Raw genomic sequence first — 22090 nt, 5'->3', positions numbered from 1 at the left:
CACTGAGATAAGACCAAGACTGAAAGTAAAACCCATGAAGACACAGGTGGTGAGGGGAAGATGTGCTGTGTTCTGTTTCACCCAGCTGATGCATTTCTCTCTGATTTACTTATCTTGTTCCAAAAATAGGTTTTCATCAGAATAAGAAATATGTTTTGAAGACCTTTTTGCATATACCCAGTTTAAGGATGATGACAAGCAGAACAATACCAGAGTAATGATCAACCCAAGAGTCCCATCAGAAAAAGAAAACATGTTGTGTGTTCAGCATTTACATTGCTCAGGAAGTTATTAGTCCTGAGCTATTAGAAACTGCATGATATTTCACTATGAAATTTAAACTTTGCAGTTTATTCTACTACCTTATATTTTAACAAAGTGCAAAGAATAATGTTATTAGAAACCCTTAGACCATAATTTTTGTTTGTTTTGCCTTTACAGTCAAGTTTCCCAATTTAGCATGCTCCCAAAGCAACAGTCAGACAGAACTTTGACAAGGCCCATCACAAGATTAGGTATCTTGTGATACATCTCCTTGTGGCTAGATATTAGACATTCATGTTAGCTTCCACATGCAAAACACTATGTAAAAGCATGCTTAAGAACAAAATAATATTGGTATTTTAGAACTTTAGGATACAGATTTTACCACACAGTAGGAGTGGTTAGCATATTACATAGCATATTACATAGGTGCACTGTTAGAAAACAGTCTGTGTCGGCCTTGAGTAATAGAGAGGCTTCGTGCTTTGATATTTCTATTCTTCTTCATGCTTCATAATACTGTGGAATAGGTAAAGGATTCAGAGTTAATCCCCAAAAATAGTTCCACCAAAAAGCATGCACTGCTGTTTGGATGGCTGTAGCTATTTTATCATTCCCAAGGAGGGCATAAAAATACACGTGTACTTTCAAAACAGAGATACAGTAAACCAGACTGACTGGTATGCCTGTATGCTTACATAAAAATATTCTTCATCTTCAGGTCCTAACTTAACATTTTTTAAAGCCAGCTCTCACTTTAAAAAACTCCAGATCACCAAATGTTTTGACAGGACCAGGAAGTGAGTCCTGGTGAACAAGCTGAACATGAGGCAACAATGTGCAGTTGAGGCAAAGAAGGTAAATGTTATCCCAGGCAGAAGGTGGAAGCCTATAATCCCTCCTTTCTAGGGAGGCCACCCCTGGAGTGCTGGGTCCTGTTCTGGACTCCTCAGTGCAAGGATGACATGGGACATACTGGAGAGTGTCCAGCAAAGGGCCACAAGGATGAAAGGATGGAAATGTCTCTTGTATGAGGAAAGGCTAAGAAAGTCAAGCGTGTTAAGTCTTGAGAAGAAAGGGCTCAAGGGGATGTCATTAGTGCATGTAAATACCAGAAATGAGGGTGCAAAGATGACAGAGTCAGACACTTTCCTGTGGTGCCAGGATCGGAAGCAATGGGCACAAACTGAAATGCAGGAGCCTGTGTCTGAACATCAAGAAGCACTTTGTTACTGTGAGGATCTAGCACTGTCACAAATTTCCCAGAGTGGCTATGAACTTTCCCTCCCTGGAAGACATTTAAAGGCCATCTGGATATGGCCCTGGGCATTAGAAGTCCCTGCATGAACAAGGGGTTGGACCAGATGACCTCAAGAGGACCCTTTCAATCTTACCTGCTCTGTGATTCTGTGATACATGGAGGATTCTTTCCCTACATAGTGTTTATCACTTGCAGGACTGTGCTTAACACTTCTAATTGCAGTTTGGAACTTATTTCTTGGAAACACCCTTTCTAGGGGCAAATTTTTAAGAACAGCTACAGCAACGAGCTATGTGTTTGTCATTTTAGGCCATGTCTATTAGAAAGTAATTTCTCTACAGGTGAAATTTGCTCTTTAGCCACCAGAATTTTCTCACTGAATGTCTCTACTGAGCTCCTTTTCCCTGGTAGGGCTTTGTTCAAAGGTTGCCAAATGTAAGATTTCAGAGTTCAGATATTAAGAGACCTTTGCTGACTGCTGAATGTCACTGGAAATCTATGTGTACATAAATCCTGAATTAAAAGATACACTGCTCTTATTTTATATATGGGAGCAAAAGAGGAGCAAGTGACGGACTTTAAACCTATTTCAATGAAAGAGAGGCAAAGAAAAGAAAGATAAATGACATACAGAGAAGGTGAACATGATGTAGGAAATTAATGATGGATCTGCAAGGAAAAGCAATGCACTTCTGTTTTGGTTCAGTCTCAAAGGAAAAGCTTACTTCTTCATTTGTGGAAGAGAAATATGCAGAAAAGGTCAAATTGCAAGATCCAATTTTTAAACCAGTAAGATACTTTCATAAGTGTACCCCATGCAGGAAGAGTGAAATCTTCACTGGTACCACACAGTGATTAAGAACCTAGCAGCTCCTTTCCTTCCAGTTGGTCTCCAACTCAGCCCATGCACACACTTGCTCAAATGCTATAGAACAAATCAGCCACATGGTAGTTCCCATTTTAAAAGGAAACAAGCATGAAAGCTTGCAAGGCCTACAGATATTATCAATAATTTGATAATCACTTTGATAAGAAACCAGATACAGACATGCTTTACAGATTGAAATCCCTTCCCTCTATCTACTACCATGCTTAAAAACTTTTTAGATTTTTAAAAAGCCAAGTATGACTGTGGAAGAGACTCTTAGTGCCAAACCTATGTCAAAGGTGCCTCAGAAAAATGTATATCTTAATTGGCAAAAACAATTTGGAAGTGCTCTGGACTGAACCTCTCTATCAAAACACTTGTTTTCACTTATTTTCAAGAGTTATCAAAACTCTTATTTTCAATAAGACAGTAGTCATTTTGGAATATAATTATGCAATGAATATCTATTAAGGCCTTTAAATAACATATGTTGAGTTTTAACTAATACATGTTTTGTTACAGCTATATGTATCACAAACATAGCTGTATTTTCCCCAAGTAAATTTATGCCTACTCAAAAGTATCATGTGTTTACAACTTCCATTTTCCAATGCAAGAAAAATACACATTTTCTACTTTTTTTTTTCTCTGAAAAATAAATATTGCTGTCATTCAACAACATGAGGTACCACTGCAGCAGATTAGGTGGCAGGAAAGGGGTATCAATGAAACCACAAGACAGGTCCTTTAAGGTGGAGCCTTCCTCATGTTCTAAACTATGTCCTTCAGGCTCACCCAGGAAATCAGCTTCAGCTGCATGAGATGCTGTATCCTTGAGTGGGAGAGCCAGTGGTAAAAAAATACAGCATTTGGCAGTCTTCCTTTAGACTTACTCATATGGACTAAAATCAGAGGCACTTACTTTTTAAAATAAAATTAATTGCACACTAAGCCCATATTTAAGATCAGTGGGGGTTTCCTCATATTCTCATTTTTAAAAGGAAGTTTAATGTCTTTCTACGGAAGTTGTTTAAGTGGTATCTTAATTTGTGTATGGAATCTCTTAGTTCTCAATATCCCCTTTTTCTTCTTGTAGCCTCTTAAGAAATTATTCCAAATTAAGGAGTGAAACTGTGGAAAAAATATTATAACTTCTGAAGGGAATATCCCTGGATGCAAGTTCCACTGTAGTAAAAGCCAAGATATATTTCTTTTAAATGTAGAGTCCATTTCTACTGGTATAGATAGTTATGTTAACTAGAACACTATTTTGCCAGCTTTAATCACATTGAAAATCTCTCAGTACCTGATACTTTACTTTAAAAGCTAGATGCAGGGGACAATGAAAAGTCTCATGTGTTTGAAAAAAAAAAAAATTAAATGCTTTGAAAATAATTATTTTTGTACAGTGGTTCAGCACCAGAATTTCTAACACTAGTTCTACAAGCAGTTCACTGCATCCTAAAGGGCACTTCAAAACCTTTCCAAAACTCCCACTGAAACTGTGCTCCATCTTTTGCTTACTCCCTCTACCTCAACTCATAACTGAAGAGCAATGCCATCACTAGAAGATTAAGTTTTTAGGGACTGGAAGAAAGAAAAGGGAAGAAAGTAAAAAAAAAATCTTAAAGCACTATGGATTTTTTTTTTGTTGTTTTCTTTTAAACTCAGAATTTCTGAGTACTTAAGGAATAATAACTGTGAGGGTAACAATCACTGCTTCTACAACACTCACATGTGTGTGGAAAAAATAAAGACATGGCTTTTTCTCCAGTTATTAGTATTTTCAGCTAGAATGAAAAAATATTCTGCATGTAAGTAGCCAGGTTTCTTCAGGGGTTTCTGGAGAAATGAGGATCACTGACGTGGCATTTTTTCCCATCTAAATACAAGCATTGCTGGGAGTTCACAGCAGAATAAAGAGCATGTCCATCAATGTACTTCCAAAAAATGTTTTACTAAGACTGCAGAAAAGGACCCCATACGTTGCTTTAGCTACACAGCAGAAACATGTCAGCCTGTGGGAGCAGGCCAGGGAGCCATCAACATGTTTTCCTTGCTGACACTAGCACACAGCCAATCCTGTGTTCAAAATTACCTGTACATGGGCAGTGCTCTCCAAATATTTATACGGAGCCTTGAGACATACCTACCAACCAGCCGGCAAAACGTCAGTCAGCAGCTGAAGAGATCTCTTGTGCTGACAAAAAGATAAGGAAAACAAAAAATCCCAGAGCAGCCCATCAGGTACCAAATTAAAGGGGGCAACAAGCAGGTATCATTCCTTCCAAAGGTTAAACCTGCTGATGGCTTAGTTTAAGCACTGAGATCAAACAGATAATGAGGTTTTGAAGTCCTATTCAAACCCAGTGAAAATACACAACTTATGGAACAAATTATCTAAATCAGTTTGAAAACCCATACAGAATGTCTTCATAGCTTGTATGCTTCATGTGAAGATGCAAAGCATTAGGAACAAGCAAATGAGGCCTTAGAATGACAGGTGAGCACTTGCCAATTAACTTATTTGACTGATAACAGCTGATAGGCTGCTCTCTTTCCCATATCACTAGGTCAAGTTTTGTGTGAGATTTAACCACCTTGACAGACCAGCAAATCTTGTATCTTAATGCACTCCAAGACACTTGCATTTAACACAGCCCTTCGGCTTCCATGGAGTAGACCATCTCTAGGCCTACCCCCACCCCTGTGCAGTCCCTTTTGTTCAAAAGGATCAAAATTAAGGCAGCTGACAGAAATGGGTAAAGATCATCTTTGCGACCCTACAGTCAACCAAAACAATTATAACCACACTGCTTCTAAGTAGAGCCTGTTTTCACCACATCTTTGCAGGTTTTGTCCAAGGTAGGGCTTTTACCTCATCACAGTTCTGTCAGTTTAAGGCAACACCCTCACAGCCCCTCAAAGGGTCTCTCACCTTTCGCCTGAACTTCTCCTAGACTGCCTTAAGTTTATCTCATTTGTTTGAGATTCCACAAATCCTCTCACAGCTTTACTTCTCTTTGTCCCCAAAGGGTTTTCAAATGTTTGAAAATACAGCAAAATATCTCTCCGATTCTGTCCTCTGACTCCTCTCCCTCTCCTCACACACTGTGACGCCGAGGCTCCGCGACCTCCCCTTAAAGGAGAGGCTGCACAGAGGAGCGAATTTTCCAGCTTTACAGGGCAGCAGGAAAATGGCGATGCCGGACTTCCTCAGAGCCCCGTCCACGCAGCATGTTGTGCAGCCTGTCCTAGGCCACACGCAGGGCTTGTCCCCACGGCAGCAGCTCACAGCAGCGGGACACAACAGCTGCTTCCCAAGTCTCTGCTACAACTTTGTCAGCAGAAAGTGAAATAAGGAGCTGGGGTTTGTACAGAAGTACTCCGAAGCTGCTCACAGGGCTGTCTGCCAGCCACTCCGCTGTGGTAAGGGTGAAGGGAAACATTCTGGAAGGGAGTAGCTATCCCTGAGGTTCCCTGTCTTTCCCACTTGACCACTAAACTTACCTCCTACTCCTCTTCACCTCAAGCAGCTGCACAACAGAAAGCAGAGCAGGGCTGCGAGAAGCAGCTGCCTAACTTGTATTGGAGCTCCAGCCCCGCTTCTTCTCCAAGAGTCTGCCGTGGTGGTGAGGGCGAGGGAAGCCAGAGGCATGGTTCCATACCACAGATGAGGGTCTGCCGGGGACCACAGGCATGGAAGGAGGCGCAGGGCTCCGGAGCAGGCAGGGGAGATGGCCGGCAGGCAGGGGAGATGGTCGGCAGGACCTCCTGTGAGGCAAGACAACGACCATTCCTGCATCTGGCAGACCCTTGCTTAAGTGTAAGAAGCTTCAACAGTCCTTGAAGGCAGGTCTGGTCTGCCAAAACGGGGAAATGTGAAGAAAGATTTAAAAAGTCAGCGGCATGTGACATTCCTGAGGAGTTCTTGGAAATCCAAATGGTAATTTTTAATGCATGGAGTTGGCAGTGTGACTGGTTGCAGGTTTACAGTGCTTGCATAGCTTTCGCAGGTGATTTGTGCTTCATGCTTTCCAATAATAAAGACCATATTTCATGGATCTGCAGTGAAAAGGTGCATTCTTCTCCATGTCTCTGATGCCATGTAGCAGTAGCAGCTCTTCAGTGCATATTTTAGTTTGCTGCAACTTCACCTCAATGTTGGTTTATGTATTATATGAGAGGCTACAACTCTTTATAACACTGGAACAAAAGCAAGGAAGCATTTCCTACTAGGACCCCAATTTCAGGAGGCCTTAATTAACACACATGCATTCTTGTTGCAGTCAAACCCTGCACATCCTACCCCTGCCCATGAACCCTAATGTGTTTAGAGCATGCTGTTCATCTGACAATGTATCCTACTGCCTCCTACACAGGGAATCCAAGGCACTTCGCAGAACATCACTGGAATCATAGAATCTTGTCCTGAGATGGGCTAAGTAGGAAGGCATCTTAAAGATCATCTAGTTCCAACCCCTCCTGGCATGGGCAGGGACACTTTTCACTAGAGCAGGTTGCTCAAAGCCTTGTCCAAACTGGCCTCGAATACCTCCAGCGATGGGACATCTACATCTTCTCTGGACAACCTGTTCCTGTGCCTCACCTCTCTCACAGTATAAAATTTCATCTTGATATCTAATCTAAACCTACTGTCTTGCAGTTTTGACATTCTACCTTGACCTGTCACTATGTGCCCTTGTAAATATTCTCTCTCCATTTTTGTTGTAGGATCCTTTCAGGTACTGGAAGGCCTCGGTTAGGTCACCTCAAGGCCTTCTCTGTTCCAGGCTGAACAATTTAAATTTTCTCAGCCTTTCCTCATAGCAGAGGTGCTCCATTCCTATGATCATCTTGGTGACCTCCTCTGGACTCTCTCCAACAGGCCCACGTCTTTACCCCAGTGCTGGATGCAGCACGCAAGATGGGGTCTCACAAGAAGGATGCTTTCACACTCTAGAAAAATATGTCTTCATTCAGTAAAGAGCATTGAATATTCAGAAGGATCCATTGGCAGCTCTGGATTTTAGAGAGTACCTTAGATTTAGTTTTCCATTATAAAGATCTTGATTCAAAGCTTTGTTAAGTTCATTACAATCTTTTTTTCTAGCAGGCACAGGATTAGTTTAGCTCTTAATTTAGCTGACTGACCACCCTGATGTCAGGTCACAGATCCAATTTAATTCTGACTTTCTCTTTCCCTACTTAATGCCCTCATTTGTAAATATTTCCAGCAGTCAGGAGTTAGACATTCCTCTTTGTGGTGAGCTGATGTAGGCTGTATGCCAGGGTCCCACCAAGCAGCTCTGGCACTCCTCCTCCTCAAGCGGACAGGGGAGAGAGAAAATAGAACAAAAGACTCAGAGGTCAAGATAAGGACAGAAGATCACTCTACAGTTACCATCACACAAAAATGGACTCAACTTGGGAACATTAAAATAATTTATTACCAATTGTTCTGTTTTAACCCCAGCTGGCTGCTAAGACCCACAGTAACTTGTTCACTCCCCATCTGTAGAATGGGGGGAAAAATCGGTAGGGTAAATATCTTATACATCCAAGAGATGCTCAGATAAACAATGTGAACAAATTTCACTTAGAAATGCCACTTTGACTATTCATATAATGGGCAGTTTACCAGGGTTTACTTAGAATTCAAATCAGATACCAAATTCAGGTAATATATAGTGATAATTAATTAAGTATGCAGCTTGACTCACACAGGACTCTTTTGGTTTAATTGTTGAACCATAGCTCTGTCCATTTTTTTCATTGTATGGGAAAAACAACGACAATTTTAATCACAAAAGCTAGAAACCATTGCCACAAAATACCAGTTGCAAAAGCACTAAGAGAGAGAAAGTAATCTTTCTTGAAGTCAGTTACTTTTTGAAAATTAGTAAAGCGAATTTCTAGCATTAGTATCTTGCTTTTGATATGTTTAATGAATTGTCATTTTCTGTTGTTTTTACTTTGATTTCCATCTGCAAAGAGTAACAGGTATCAAATAAATGAACAGTGGTCTCTTTGGTGAGCCTTTATGTTCAGTGCATCATAGCTCTTACAAATGAACAATATTAATCAATATTAGGAGGGAATGAAGCAAAGGAGTAACTGCGTCTTGCAGGAAGACCTGCAGGGTTTATATCTTGGGTTATTACATCTAGGCAGGATGCACAAGGTCAAAGCATTCAAAGAGGGAATGTGACATTTTAGTTGCACAGTGTCTAAAGGCCATTTGTGTTGTGCTGCTGGTTTTTATATATGTCCTAATCAGTAAAGTCAGTATAATTTTATACCATTTGTTCACTGAGTAACATTTGACTTACTACCCTGGTCTTTCTGCCACACATTGGTGTAATTTTTCATTGCAAAAGAATGATGGAGGTCATATCAGCCAGGTGCAGATAGTATTTTCATTTTTTAAGGTGTGAAGCAAGTAGCCCAGTATTAGGAAGCAAGATGTTCTGTGTAAAAGGCCATTGGATACTTAAAACAACTTCTGAGTTTCCCTTTCATCTCTGGCACTCATATTTGAATTGCTTTGGTGATGTAAGGCCATAAAAGTGGCCTGGTAGGAAGGTGACAAATACTGAATAGGAGAAACTATCTGCTGAAAAAATGCTAACATCTTTGAAAAGTGAAGCTGGTCACTTTCAAGTGCAGCCAGGGTATGTAGAAGCCAGGGATACCATGGATAAGCACAAACCCAAGGGACTTCAATGGCAATTTAGGATCTGTTAATGTGAAAAACCACCTAGCTATGAAAGAACAAAAACCACCCTCATCTAATGGCTGTTACAGGCAAAAAAAAAAAAAAAAAAAAATCAAAATTAGTGGTGGCTCAAAGTAGGATAGCCTTCATTATCTCAGTGTTACAAAAAGGACCTATTTTTTATTCAAAATGGAGCCTCTTGGTCTCTGAGAACTTCACAGTTGACTCCCACATGAACTTTCTATCAGCTTTTGAGCTGTCGCTGGGAACACCTGCCTGACTCCAGGCTCTATAACATGGACCAGTTTTGAAAGGAGATTGTTACCATGTTGGTTCAGTCTGTCCTCCCCTTTTTTGAGGTGTCTTGATCCCTCTGGGATCCTTCTGCCCTCTTTTGGATAGTGTGGCCCCTTCTGAAATCCATCCAATTCACTTCCTGCTGATGTTATACAGATATTCTTATAGGTAACCTATTATATCTGCTGTTACACTGCTGGTATGTTTGCTCCACTAATGCTAAGCTGTAATAACCTGTAGTAGTGTTTGATTATTGCTGTTACTGGTAATACTGCAATATTGATTGATAACATATTATTGATTGATACTAATTATTGATTGTTGACAGCATTTTAATAGCTTGTATATATATTTATTGATATTCATTTATTAATTACATGGATTTCATTAATAACATGCATTTCCTAGTAGCAATGTGTGTGGTACTTGGGGCAATTTGTAATAAAGTAGAGAAATTTAGAGGATAATGCTTTCATGTTGTTACAGGAACTTATGAACCTATGGTTGCAACTACACACCCAAAGGCCAGGTAACCCTTTAAGTTGACATGCTTGGAAAAATCACTTCATGTCCTATGGTCCTTCCCTCTTTCTATTAAATTGTTCAAGATAAAACTCTGTAGACCTTCAAATTTATGTCCAAGTCTTCCTTCCTTCCTTCCTTTCTGTACCATGGGAAAGGGAAGAAAATTTTCATTGTGCCATCTATAGAGAAGAAAAAGTAGAGGATAGTTTTAATACAAGACCTTGTAATTTACATTTTTTCCCTTTCCTTTGCAGAGGAAAAAAACAATATTTCACATGGAGAGGCTTCAGATGTCTCTCTTCTGAAACAGAAATGTGTACTGACATTTTTCTGTCTACCATAAAAATATTAGTCAAGTAGAATGACCTACTACATATAATATTTTCGTTTCCCAAGAGAGAAAACAGAGAAACAAATACTCTTTTAAATATTGATAAAACCCAAAGAACAATATTTACTGTAAAGAAGAAAATATTCCTACGGTAACAGTGGAATAGAATGAGATCATGCAATTACGTTTATACATGCAAGTAATGTGTAAAGTCCTTCTCTCCTGGCCAAAGATTGTTTTTCTGCTAGTTTAATTCTAATGGCATTGATCAGATTATTTCTTTTGAAAGAAATATGACTGCTAATGATCTATCAGAATAACAGTATTCAAAGGTCATATAATTATCATATGTTAAGAGAGGGTATGGGTTTTTTTTAATATCTTGCATCTTCATTAAGCATTGAAGATAATTAATTTTATTATTCAGAAACCTCTTTCCTACATATGTTTACTTAAGTTTTCTTCTGCTCAAATCAGTCTAATAAAAATAATGGAGCTGGTGATGTTTTACCTCTTCATTTGTCTCAAGTTTCAGGAATTGTGTGGTCCAGAAGACAGTGCGCTAGCTGGTGAGAAGTTTACACTTGGGTTTTTTTAAGGACTTGTTGCAGTAAATTTTCTTGTTGTTTCCCCTCTTTCAATTGTCTGATATTTCAAGCAGTTTAGGGCAGATGCATTCTATTGTGTTTCTGTAATCCCTGGCACAATTAGGATTTCATGTTATTTTATATATGTAAGAGAATTTTAAAGTTAAAAAATGCAAGTTGAGGCAAGCTATTATATATTTTAAACGTGATTATGGCATTCTAGTGTAAAAGCTCATGTGGGTATGAGATGAATACATTGTATGAACCATTAGCTCTTCTCCATGGATTCAGTACACACCTACAGAATTCAGAACTACACCTACAGTGAGTTTGTGTGAAAAGTACAGAATCAAAAAAGCTGTAGAGCAAAGACTGGGATTCACAGGACATGATAAAACTTTGTCCATCTTGAGAAGCAGAGAGACCTTGAAAACAATTGGAATTAACTTACCACAGAAAGTTTTAAATGGTATTAAGTATGTATAACCAGTGTGAGAAAAGTTCTTTCCTTTTGATTACCGTAATAGATTTAGTACTTTGTTTTTCATTAACATTTTGCTGTAAAGAGTTTCTTTATTGCATTAAGGAATGTAACCTTAAAGGCTAATTTTAGCTAAGGCAGGCTTTCCTCCCAAGGCTCTATTGACAAATGGTTCTTCTGGAGGGCAGTTCAGAGCCTACTTCATGTGCTTTGAATTAGTTTACCAAAGGAACCTTTCTCTGTCCATTGACTCAGCCCTGGAAAAATAAGTTAGATCTCTGCAATGTAAGCTTAGTCTTCAGTGAATACATGGAAAACCCTGTTAGCATTCAGACTATGATTCAGAATAACTCTTTTTAGGTCACATTATTTATGAAAAATTTTATTTAGTTTTCACAGCTTGATAACAGAGTAAGATGTGCTCTTGGAATCAGACATCTCCCACCCCCTGCAAGTGTTATGCAGATCTTACAGACACTAATATTGGGCCTCAGATCTTTGTGCCATCTGCTTTAGTATCCGTTTTTCAGGAGTCTGAAACACATCAACAGTATTTGATTGCTTTCTGCTGTGCAGTTGCAGTGGTCCTGATAGCAAGCAGTAAATGCCATTTCCTTATCATAATCTTTTCCCTGACACTCCATTCACAAAAAGCTATCTAGAAGGAGTTTCTTGGAATCATAACCAGATTTATTTGGGACACCTTGTAAGAAGGGAAAAGACACTGAAAGTCATGTATTATTCTAATTTTGTATGACTACCTCACCTAGGAAAATCTTCAAAATAAAACAATGGCATACATAACAATGGCCTTACCCTGTGGCAAGAGATATTTCATATCTGAGAGTACCTTGTCCAGGAAGCTGTTCAAGATAAAGCAGTAATATCCATTGCAATTATATAATTATGTTCCTTTGATTTTAATCACTTGGATCTACTAATGAGACTCAGGACACATTCAAACACTTGGTTGGGCATGTACTTCTAATGACTGCAAGTCTTGGATTGACACCACATGCATGAAAATCTCTTCATATATGTTGTGGTAATATACATGTGGCACCTGTGAATATAGGAATGGCACAATTCCTTACATATAAACTGGAGAATTTATTAATATGAGGGTTTTCAGTTCTTTCTTTCATTCACAGTACATGAAGTGACTCAGACATAAAATTGGGATTCAAAAAATATTTTCACTGTGGAGAGAGCTTTAAGGTACCAAGTTAACTTGCTTCAAGCTGTACATGGAACTGGGATATTGATTCCCATCTTCAGGCAACAGATGATGTCATAACACAAATCATACAATTTCATTTTCAGAAGAGCATAAGATACCTGTTGTTCTACAGTAAAGTCTTTTCTTCTAGAATCCTGTCAGAAATGCTGTGATATCTGTTAGAGAGCAGATGTGAAGAGATAAGCTCTCTTTTTCTTCTGTAACCTTTCTGGTGCACATTTGAACACTACCGTCACCTATGACTAGAATTATTTTGCACTATCACAATACAGATGAATTTTAGAGCAACTGAAAATGCAAGAAAAAATGAAACAAAAATGGACAAATACAGTAAAGCAAATTAAAGAATAATATTTTGCACCTGATCCCAAAATTTTGTGAAGACATTTTGCCTACATGTATAAGTGAATCACAGAATTTTTACTGTTATCTTGCTTAATATTTTTCCATCCATTGTAAGATTGCTTCCAGGCTTTGTCCTTAGCTACAACTGGGACATTAATCTAATAATATTTAATATGGTCAGGCTAATTGATACAGTAACTATTACCTTGATTAAACAACTTAGTTTTTGTGTGCCTGCTTTGCAAGATAAACATTCCTGATGCAACCCACTCTTCATTTCTTTTTGCTGGATTTTCCAACTCTGAAGTTATTTGCAGCCTCTAATTTAGGCAACCACTAACCAGGCAGAAGTGCATTTACACGTTGAACCTAGGTTGATCAATGCACATGACATGTCAATTGAGTTTATACTGTGGATGTAACTTCAACATTTATGTGCATTTCTCCTCCTTTTGTCACTAGCTAAATTTAGATGCTAGGTTTCACTGCAGGATAAACGAAGGAACAACAACCCATTGTAAAATATCCATTCATAAAGTCAACCCAAAACGGAATTGCACTTCAGTAACCTGACTACATGGATAGCAACACAGCTGTTGGATCATAACTGTACATGTTTTGCAGCAGGAGAAATCCCCAGTTTGCCTAATACGTATTTAAAAATAAAGGTATCATTTAAAAAGTTTTCAAGACTCTATCTACAGGGTTTTTTTTAGTGAAGCATTGTTTTTATGCTCTGTAAGTGGAATTCAAATCAAATGCTAAATATTCAGTGAATCAGTACCAGTGATAGAGTGGCTGTTATTTTCTCCAGTTATACTCACCTGTCCAACAGAAAAAAAATCTGCTGTATTGCTTTGTGTACACTCACAGCCATTCCTCATCTCTTTAAACTTTTTTTCCTTCAATAAAGGTAATATTCATCAGCAAAAATGGTCAAAGTAATTCCATTTGTGCTAGTTTGTATTACATTTTAAAATTATGTGTTGAGATGTAGGTAGCAACAGCACTGACTGGAAAGCAGTGTTAAATACCTGCCAAAAATTTACTTTTACATTACTTTCAGTGGAAGTGAAGCTTGAGAATTGTCCATATATTTATTTTTGTGAGAGAAAGAATTGGTTAGAATACAACCAAACCATTGGAAGCTATTCTGAGCTGACAGTGTTTTCAAGCTGCTTAATAAAGCAGCATAGAATGAGGTGCGGCATTAAGGACATTTTCAAGTATTTTCATTTCAGTATTTTCTTAGTGGGTCCTTTTGGACTTTAAGAAGAGTTTCTATTTGTATGAGCCAGTAACTACAATGTGCATTAGAATTTCTTGCATATCTTTTTATTTTCTGCAGAATTTGTTTGCTCTGCAGATATCAATGACATTTAAATTTAGAATCATCAGACTTTATATCTACAGCTTACAATTAAACAAATTATATAATGGAGATATGTCTCAAAAATAAATCACATAAGAGAATGAATAAATTAAGTCATCCTCCTTAGCTTTTTGCCACCTGCTTCTTCTTGGGGCTGTGTTGTTGCACTGTATGGTGTTTTGTCTGGTATTTCCTCTTGCAGCTCTCTGGTAGCTGCATACAGCCAGACCATGTCATCCAAGTCTTTTAATGACTTTTAGCTCACACACTCCAAATACTTCATGATTGGAGGAAAGCAACCATGAGTTCTAGATAAATAGTGTTCTAGTTATGACAAGTGAAGGTATATGTGGAATATGACTCATTATTCAGTATTTTGCATCTGCCTGTGTCTGACTGAGAGGCTATGCATGTTACACTAGTGATCCTTAGAGGCTTAGGTCTTAAGCACCAACCACAACAAAACTTTTAGGTTTTCATTCATGTCCTGCATGTTGAATGAGGAGCAACCATCACAAAATAAAACAACACAAATTTCTTCACACCTACCTCTTGTTAATGGATATTTTAAACAAATATCACCTCCATCAGCTACAGGGCCAAAGGTTCCTCTACCCAGCCACTGGATCCCAGCCTAGAGACTCAGGGGTCTCCATGCCAAGCTGATGGACATGCCTACTTATTTTCCATTTGCAGGTTCAGCCAGTAGGCTGAGCATGTGTTTGCAAGCTGAGCATGTGAGACATGTGCAGTTACACAGAGGAAAAGAGGAAGAGCTGGCTACATGTACCGTCACAGACCAGGTGCTGCCTTCTGCAGCACCCACTTATTACATTGACAGTACTGCAGTCAAGTCTTCTTCTTCCTTTTGAGCTGGTATGGAGTCAAATTCACTAGCTGAAAGCATGTGTGTCCCCACTCATTATACTTACAAGTAGATGCACATGTGGAGGTCCCTCCTGGTGCTGTAACTAGGAATTGTCAGGGGCCCTGCATAAGTATGGTCTGAGAAAGCAAACAGGCCAGTCATAGTTCTACCATACTATTGCATGAACAGTAAGCTATTCCAAACTCCAGCCATGTTAATAATAATGAATGGCATAGGATAGGCTTGATGTCTGCTTTATTTTGCTTAGACCAAATCTGTAAATCTAAATATTTACATTTATATTCCATATTCAGGAATGTATATGTTTGGTGGTTTTGTTTTTTTTTTAATTCCAGATTGAAAATGTTGGTTTTGAATAATGAAAGTGTTACTTGAATGAGGAAAAACTACAGCTCTCTCTCCTTCACTCACTCCATCTTTTCACCCTCTAACCTTCAAAGAAAGCTGCAATTCCAAATCTCAAATGCCCCTATTGTCTACACAGTGGGGAAATCATTGATCTCCTCAAAATTACTTCCTGTTTGCGTTCTTGTTCTGAGGTGCGGCTGGAGATAACAGGCTGTGCTAGGGCAGTAGCCTTTCCTGAAGGCATGCTGTTCATAGGACCCACACCAATTCTCAAGCATAAAAAAAACCCATTTGTATAGGATATTTGTTTCTAAATTGTTCTGTCTATGATTTTATCACCAGCCTCACCATGTGAACTAGTTCACCACTAGATATAAAGTCCTGTGTAAAGGCACAATATAGCATTTTTTTACGTGGTTCAGTTATAATCAATTAATAAATCGAAAAATGCTTGAAGTTGCTCACATATTGCTGCCAATTCTGGTAGACACATTCTCCATACAGTACACCATGAACAGAAATGTGTTTAGCAGTCCATTAATGGCAGTAGTTGATGTAACCACCCAGTCAAGATAAGAAATATGGAAGCTAAAATAAGCAACTTGAATCACTGTAAAAGCAAAAGGAAGCTTGCAGTGCCATACTACACAATGCAAAAGTAGACATAAAAGAGCTGCAGCCCTGCTGCAGTATGTCAAACAAGAAAGCCCTCAGTGTTGTAAACTGTTTCTCTTATGTTGAGATTGACTTTTTCAGTCATAAAAAAAATTTGCACTTTTAAAGGTGATATAGCTACAGAATCAGTAACAGACAAATAAAGAAAGTGAGGATGTGGTTCCTATAGCTGTAGAGAAAACTGTACATAGCCAAAAGTAATCTTGGTATATTTTTACAGATGTGACACTGAGAAGGAAACTCCACTGTGAATGTTTTTATCCTCTATTGCTAGCCTGAAGTTTTAGCTGCTCCTCTAGCCTCTATGTAACCAGATTTGTTTGACTCCTGGATGAAGGAACCATAATTCTATCATCAAAACACTCAATTGAATATTGAACTTTGGGGAGAAAAAGATGCTACCTCCTGTATCTTTCAGTGTTTTCAACATGATGTTTCCTTATGTATATCTGTCTGTGTGCAAAAATCTTCCTTCTGTCAATATTTTGTTGTGTGGCCTGGAGAAGATCCCATACCTCAGGAGGGAGTGAAATCCTTCCCCTGCTACTGAGAGTGGGAGTCTTGGTCTTCAACCGGGTCAGGACTTCATCCTGCATCTAATTTTCCATCTCAACCTCTAGTCATATTTTCTTTCAGTAGTTAATCTCTACTGATAAACAAAGTGTAGTGTAGTCGGATGGTTTAAGTGCTTTCATAATACATTTTGCATATACTTTCTGAAAAAAAAAAGTATTACTTTAATGAAGTCTGAATCAACATAATTTCAGGGACTAACTAAAGTTAGCTACTCATTCATTTTTGGACTAGTTGAATATTTTTTACTGAGTGTTCATAATAGTAACAGCAACAGTAGCAACAAAACCAATAATAATAATAACAATTATTACTGCTATTAATATTGTTATTTTCATATTCATTGACTTCACTATCATCAACATTATATTAAATTGTATGGCTTTTATGGAAAATTTGATTTTTCAAAAGCTAGAAGTTTCCTTTCACTGGAACAAATATTTCTCAAAAATTATAACTTAACTATTTATTATAACTTAACTATTTAGCTATTTATGAGAAGAGGGTGAAGAAAATAATGTCTATATAATCAGGAATGTATAGTCCTTTATGAACTACATTCTGAGGCCAGAATATATCTCCAGAAATGTACCAAGGAAGATATGAGACTATGGCAAATCAGAGGAGGGGAGAGACTAGAATTAATAGAAAGAATGGGAGCATAAAGATTGAACAAGGAGCTTGAATCATTCAAATGCAAATATTTGGGGGTTTATCGAAATTAAAGGGGTATTTTTGTTCCCTTTTTCCAACCACATTAGTTTATGTGGTTCTGTATGGATTGTAGCTTCTTTAGGTCACACATCTAGAACATTTATTTTCCCTTAAGAAAGACTTCAAATCATACTTTTTTTTTGTCTTTCTGTGGCTGAATGGAAATTCTGAAATATTACAATATATGTTAAGCATATTATGAAGTGAACTGTATCTGGGAGAAGGTTAGCATAACAATTTTCTGCTCTCTTTAGTATGGTGAGTGTCCTGTCAAAGAATCGAAGAATGGGTAAAGTTGGAAAGGACCACAGTAGGTTATCTGGTCTAAACTCCCTTCCTAAGCAGGGTCATCCCTGAGCACACTGCACAGGATTGCATCCAGATGATTCTTGAAATCATCTGCAGTGGGGGAGACTCCACAGTCTCTCTGGGCAATCTGTTCCAATGCTCAGTCACCCGCACAATAAAGAGGTTCTTCTTCCTCATGTTCAGGTAGAATTTCCTGTGCATCAGTTTCTGTCTGTTGCCTCTTGTCCTAACTGTCCTATTAGATGTGGAACATTTAAAGTGGCATTAGGACAAGAAACTAATGCATAGAATATAAGTATTGGAAAGATAAAATAGAAAAAGGAAACATATGTGCTAGGAATGTAAATAATAATTTTCTAAGTCCAAGATGACGATGAAGCTAGAATGCTAGAACAGTTGAAGGATATGGACTTCTGAATATTTTTAGAAGATAAAATGAACAATTTATCTTCATATTTTCACATTTTTTAAAAGTGTTTTTAAATTTCAGGAAAAGTTGCATAGAATGGGTTAGATACACTCATAGCAGAGAAATTGTAGAGTTGTTAAAATATAATAAAGAAAATCAGAGCAGGAAAAAATTATTCCAGAACGCATCCACCCTCCAGAACGAACAACAATAATAAAAAGGGTAAAATTTTACTAAATCATGGTATAATTTTGGTAAATCTCAGGTAGAAAAAATACCTCGAGGCATTCAGAAATGTTGGGAAAGTTCAATAAAGTACAAATTTCTGAGAACATGTATAAGAAAAAAAACACTGTGAATAAAAGAGTGGTAGAAAACTTTTCTTTCTTCAACTCAGATAAGCATAGCCACTGTTCAGTAGTTCAAAGCTAGTACTGAAGCTGAGATATAGGACTGTGACCTTATAATGTCATAAAATGTAAAGGACAGGAAACAAAGAAATAGATCATAACAATAAATAATTTGAAATAATTGGCTCTGTCTGTTAATTGATGCACTATCTTTTCTATTACTTTTTCTCATCCTCATTTTAACAGCTTTTACAACCTCCTTAAAAAGTTCGTATTTTAGGGTGTAAAAGAAAAGTATTTTCTGATATTTGCTCTCTTTTTAACACTTAATTTATACTCGGCTTTTCATTGTATATTTGTAGATCGCATTAAAAATTCCTCCTTCCTACTTCCTGTCTTCTCTTCAAAATCTTGGGATTTTTAGCTTATATCCCTCTGTCAGTGATTGATTGAAGCTGTTGAAGAAAGCTGGCAAAAGCTTTTCCCAAGGACAAATGTGAGAAATAGTTATGGTGGGTTTTGTAGTAAGATATTGCAGCAAAATGAACCATTGCCCAAACAAAGGTTTGATCAGAAGCATATCTGTGTCATGCTGTAATGACATTCATTGGAAAGGGAGGGAGTTATCCTATTTGGCTTGGTTTCCCAAAGGTATACAGAGAGCCTGAACATGAGAGTGGGACACAGAAAAAACATAGAAGGACCATTTTGATAGAATGTGCCAAAAGAAAAAATACTGAGAATGCTAGAAAAATAAATTTCTCCTAGTTTCATTCCCATTGACTTTAGTGTCATGAGAGAAGTAATGTGACTGTATGTCATCAATAATGTGACTGTCTATGGTTTCAACTTAAAAAACTGATAGTAAACTTACAATACTGACTAATTGTTCATGTTAGGATTATGAACATTTTTCTAGGTCACTGCATTTTTAGGATACAGCAGTCTAATTCTTCTCATATTTATTGTCTTGAACTTTAGTTTCTCCACTGCCTTGACTAGTGTTCTATAAACACTTCATTGTGGGAGGAGGTCTCGGAAGAGATCTGCCGGGATTACCATGGGAAACTACTGTGGTGTAGGGGCATCATGTAGGGGCAAATGTGGCCAGTTGGGTCACATGTGGGCAGACTGTCCTCACTGTCAGGTGGAGCACCCCTTCCCGATTAATATCCAGTATCCCAGATCCAATTACAGGAACCCTCAGCAGCATCGGCACCATCGGCCGGGAAACGGGAAGCAGAGCACGACGAGGGGCCGCGCGAGGACAACAAATGGCCTATCACAGCACCCAGGTCTCCCCACCATCCAGGAGAACCATTGCCCACCTGGTACATTTCTGCGGACTGGCGCAGCCATGAGGACGGCCTCCGTCACTTCCGCAGAGCAAACTGCCTAGATCCAGATCTGTGTCGGGTCCTCACCAGCTCCATCCACATTATGTTTCCTGATGAGGACCTGGTACGTGTGCCCGCAGGGTTCCTGCCGCCGCTGTACAACCAACGACCTACAACCATCCTTCTGTTGGGAGACAGCCAGCACACCCCGGATGAATTAACTATTATACCTGAGGTAGTGTGCGTGGACCCAGGTAACGAAATCACAGTGTCCGTTACCTGCACTAATCCTCCTTTCTCACTATGCAAGGGATCATCCTTTGCATTACTCTACATTTTGGACCCACAGGACTTGGACTATAATGAAGAAGACCATCCATATGTTTTTCTTACACAAAATATATGTAAAGAGAGACCTTTAATTAAATCTGTTGTTTCCTTTCAGGGAAAATCCATCTCCCTGAAGATGATGGCAGACACAGGAGCTGACGTCACCATCCTCCCTCAGTCAAAGTGGCCCCGCGACTGGGAGTTAGTGTCCCCTTGTGGCACTGGAGTGGGAGGAGCTGTCAACTCCAGAAGGAGCAGACATTTGGTAAACATAGAGGGACCCCAGGGCCAAATTGCCACGGTTAGACTCTTTGTAGTCACATCTGAAATCATGTTGTTGGGGAGAGATGTCTTATCTCAGTGGGGAGCCAGACTTGACATTCTGGACCCTAAATGGGATTTTTAGTATGGGCCACTGCAGAGTGCACCACCCCACCTTTAGAATGGAAATCAGATACACCGGTGTGGGTGGATCAGTGGCCCCTTCCTACTGAAAAATTAAAAGCGCTCCAAGGTTTAGTTGAGGAGCAGGTGCGTTTGGGGCATTTAACACCTTCCACCAGTCCCTGGAACATGCCAGTCTTTGTGATAAAGAAACCCAGCAAAGACCGGTGGCGCCTGCTCCAGGACCTCTGTAAGGTTAACGAAGTCCTTGAAGATATGGGTCCCCTTCAGCCTGGTCTCCCCTCTCCCTCTATGCTCCCAAGAGACTGGCAGCTCGCAGTCGTTGACATCAAAGACTGCTTTTTTAACATTCCCTTATTTCCTAGAGATGCTCCCAGGTTCGCATTCTCCGTACCATCCATCAACCGCGGAGAACCATATAAGAGGTATCAGTGGACCACTTTGCCTCAGGGAATGAAAAATTCTCCTATGATCTGCCAAACTTTTGTTGCACAGGTCCTCTCCCCTGTTAGAAAGGCCTTCCCAGAGGCCATTATATTGCATTATATGGATGATGTTTTAATATGTGCTGCCACTGACACTTACCTTAAAGCAGCACTTACAAAGACAATACAGGCTATTACAGATGCAGGGCTCCAAATAGCCCAAGATAAAATACAAATGACTGCGCTATGGAAATATCTGGGATTCTTAATAACTGGAAGGACCGTAACACCACAGACTCTTTCTACCCAAGAAGACCCTTGGACTCTACGAGATATTCAACATATCTGGGGACCATCAGGTGGATCCGACCACTACGAGGGCTCACTACGGAGGAGCTAGTGCCTCTTTTCAACCTCCTCAAAGGGGACGGCGACCTAGCTTCACCACGTCCACTGACACCGGACGCCCGGAGAGCCCTAGACAGAGGGGCGGATGCGATGAAGTCCCATCAGGCGCACCGAGTGGTCCGGTCCCTTCCCATAAACTTCTGTATTTTGGGTAAGTGTCCCAATTTCCATGGTCTTATATTCCAGTGGGACTCTACACAGAAGGACCCACTCGTGATCATTGAGTGGATGTTCCTTCCACATCAGCCAAACAAAACTATCTCAACTCCACCTGAGTTGGCTGCAAAGTTAATAACGAAGGCTAGACCTCGCCTCCGAACCCTCGCGGGGTGTGATCCGGCATGCATCTACATTCCATTCAATTTGGATCAACTGGAGTCTATACTACAAACAAATGAAAACATTCAAATTGCCCTTGATAGCTATCCCAGACAAATCTCAATTCACTATCCAGAGCACAAGTTATTCAAAGATGCATTGCATTTGGCTCCAAAAATGTGGAAAAGTAAAACTCCTATTAAAGACGCTCTCACAGTGTTCACTGATGGATCAGGTAGATCCCATAAATCAGTGATCACCTGGAAGGACCCAGATAGTCAGAAGTGGGAGTCTGACGTCCAGATAGTTAA

Source organism: Anomalospiza imberbis, chromosome 3, assembly GCF_031753505.1.
Source record: "Anomalospiza imberbis isolate Cuckoo-Finch-1a 21T00152 chromosome 3, ASM3175350v1, whole genome shotgun sequence".
NCBI lineage: Eukaryota > Metazoa > Chordata > Aves > Passeriformes > Viduidae > Anomalospiza > Anomalospiza imberbis.
The sequence above is the reverse complement of the archived record's forward strand: the minus strand, read 5'-3'. Positions refer to the sequence as shown.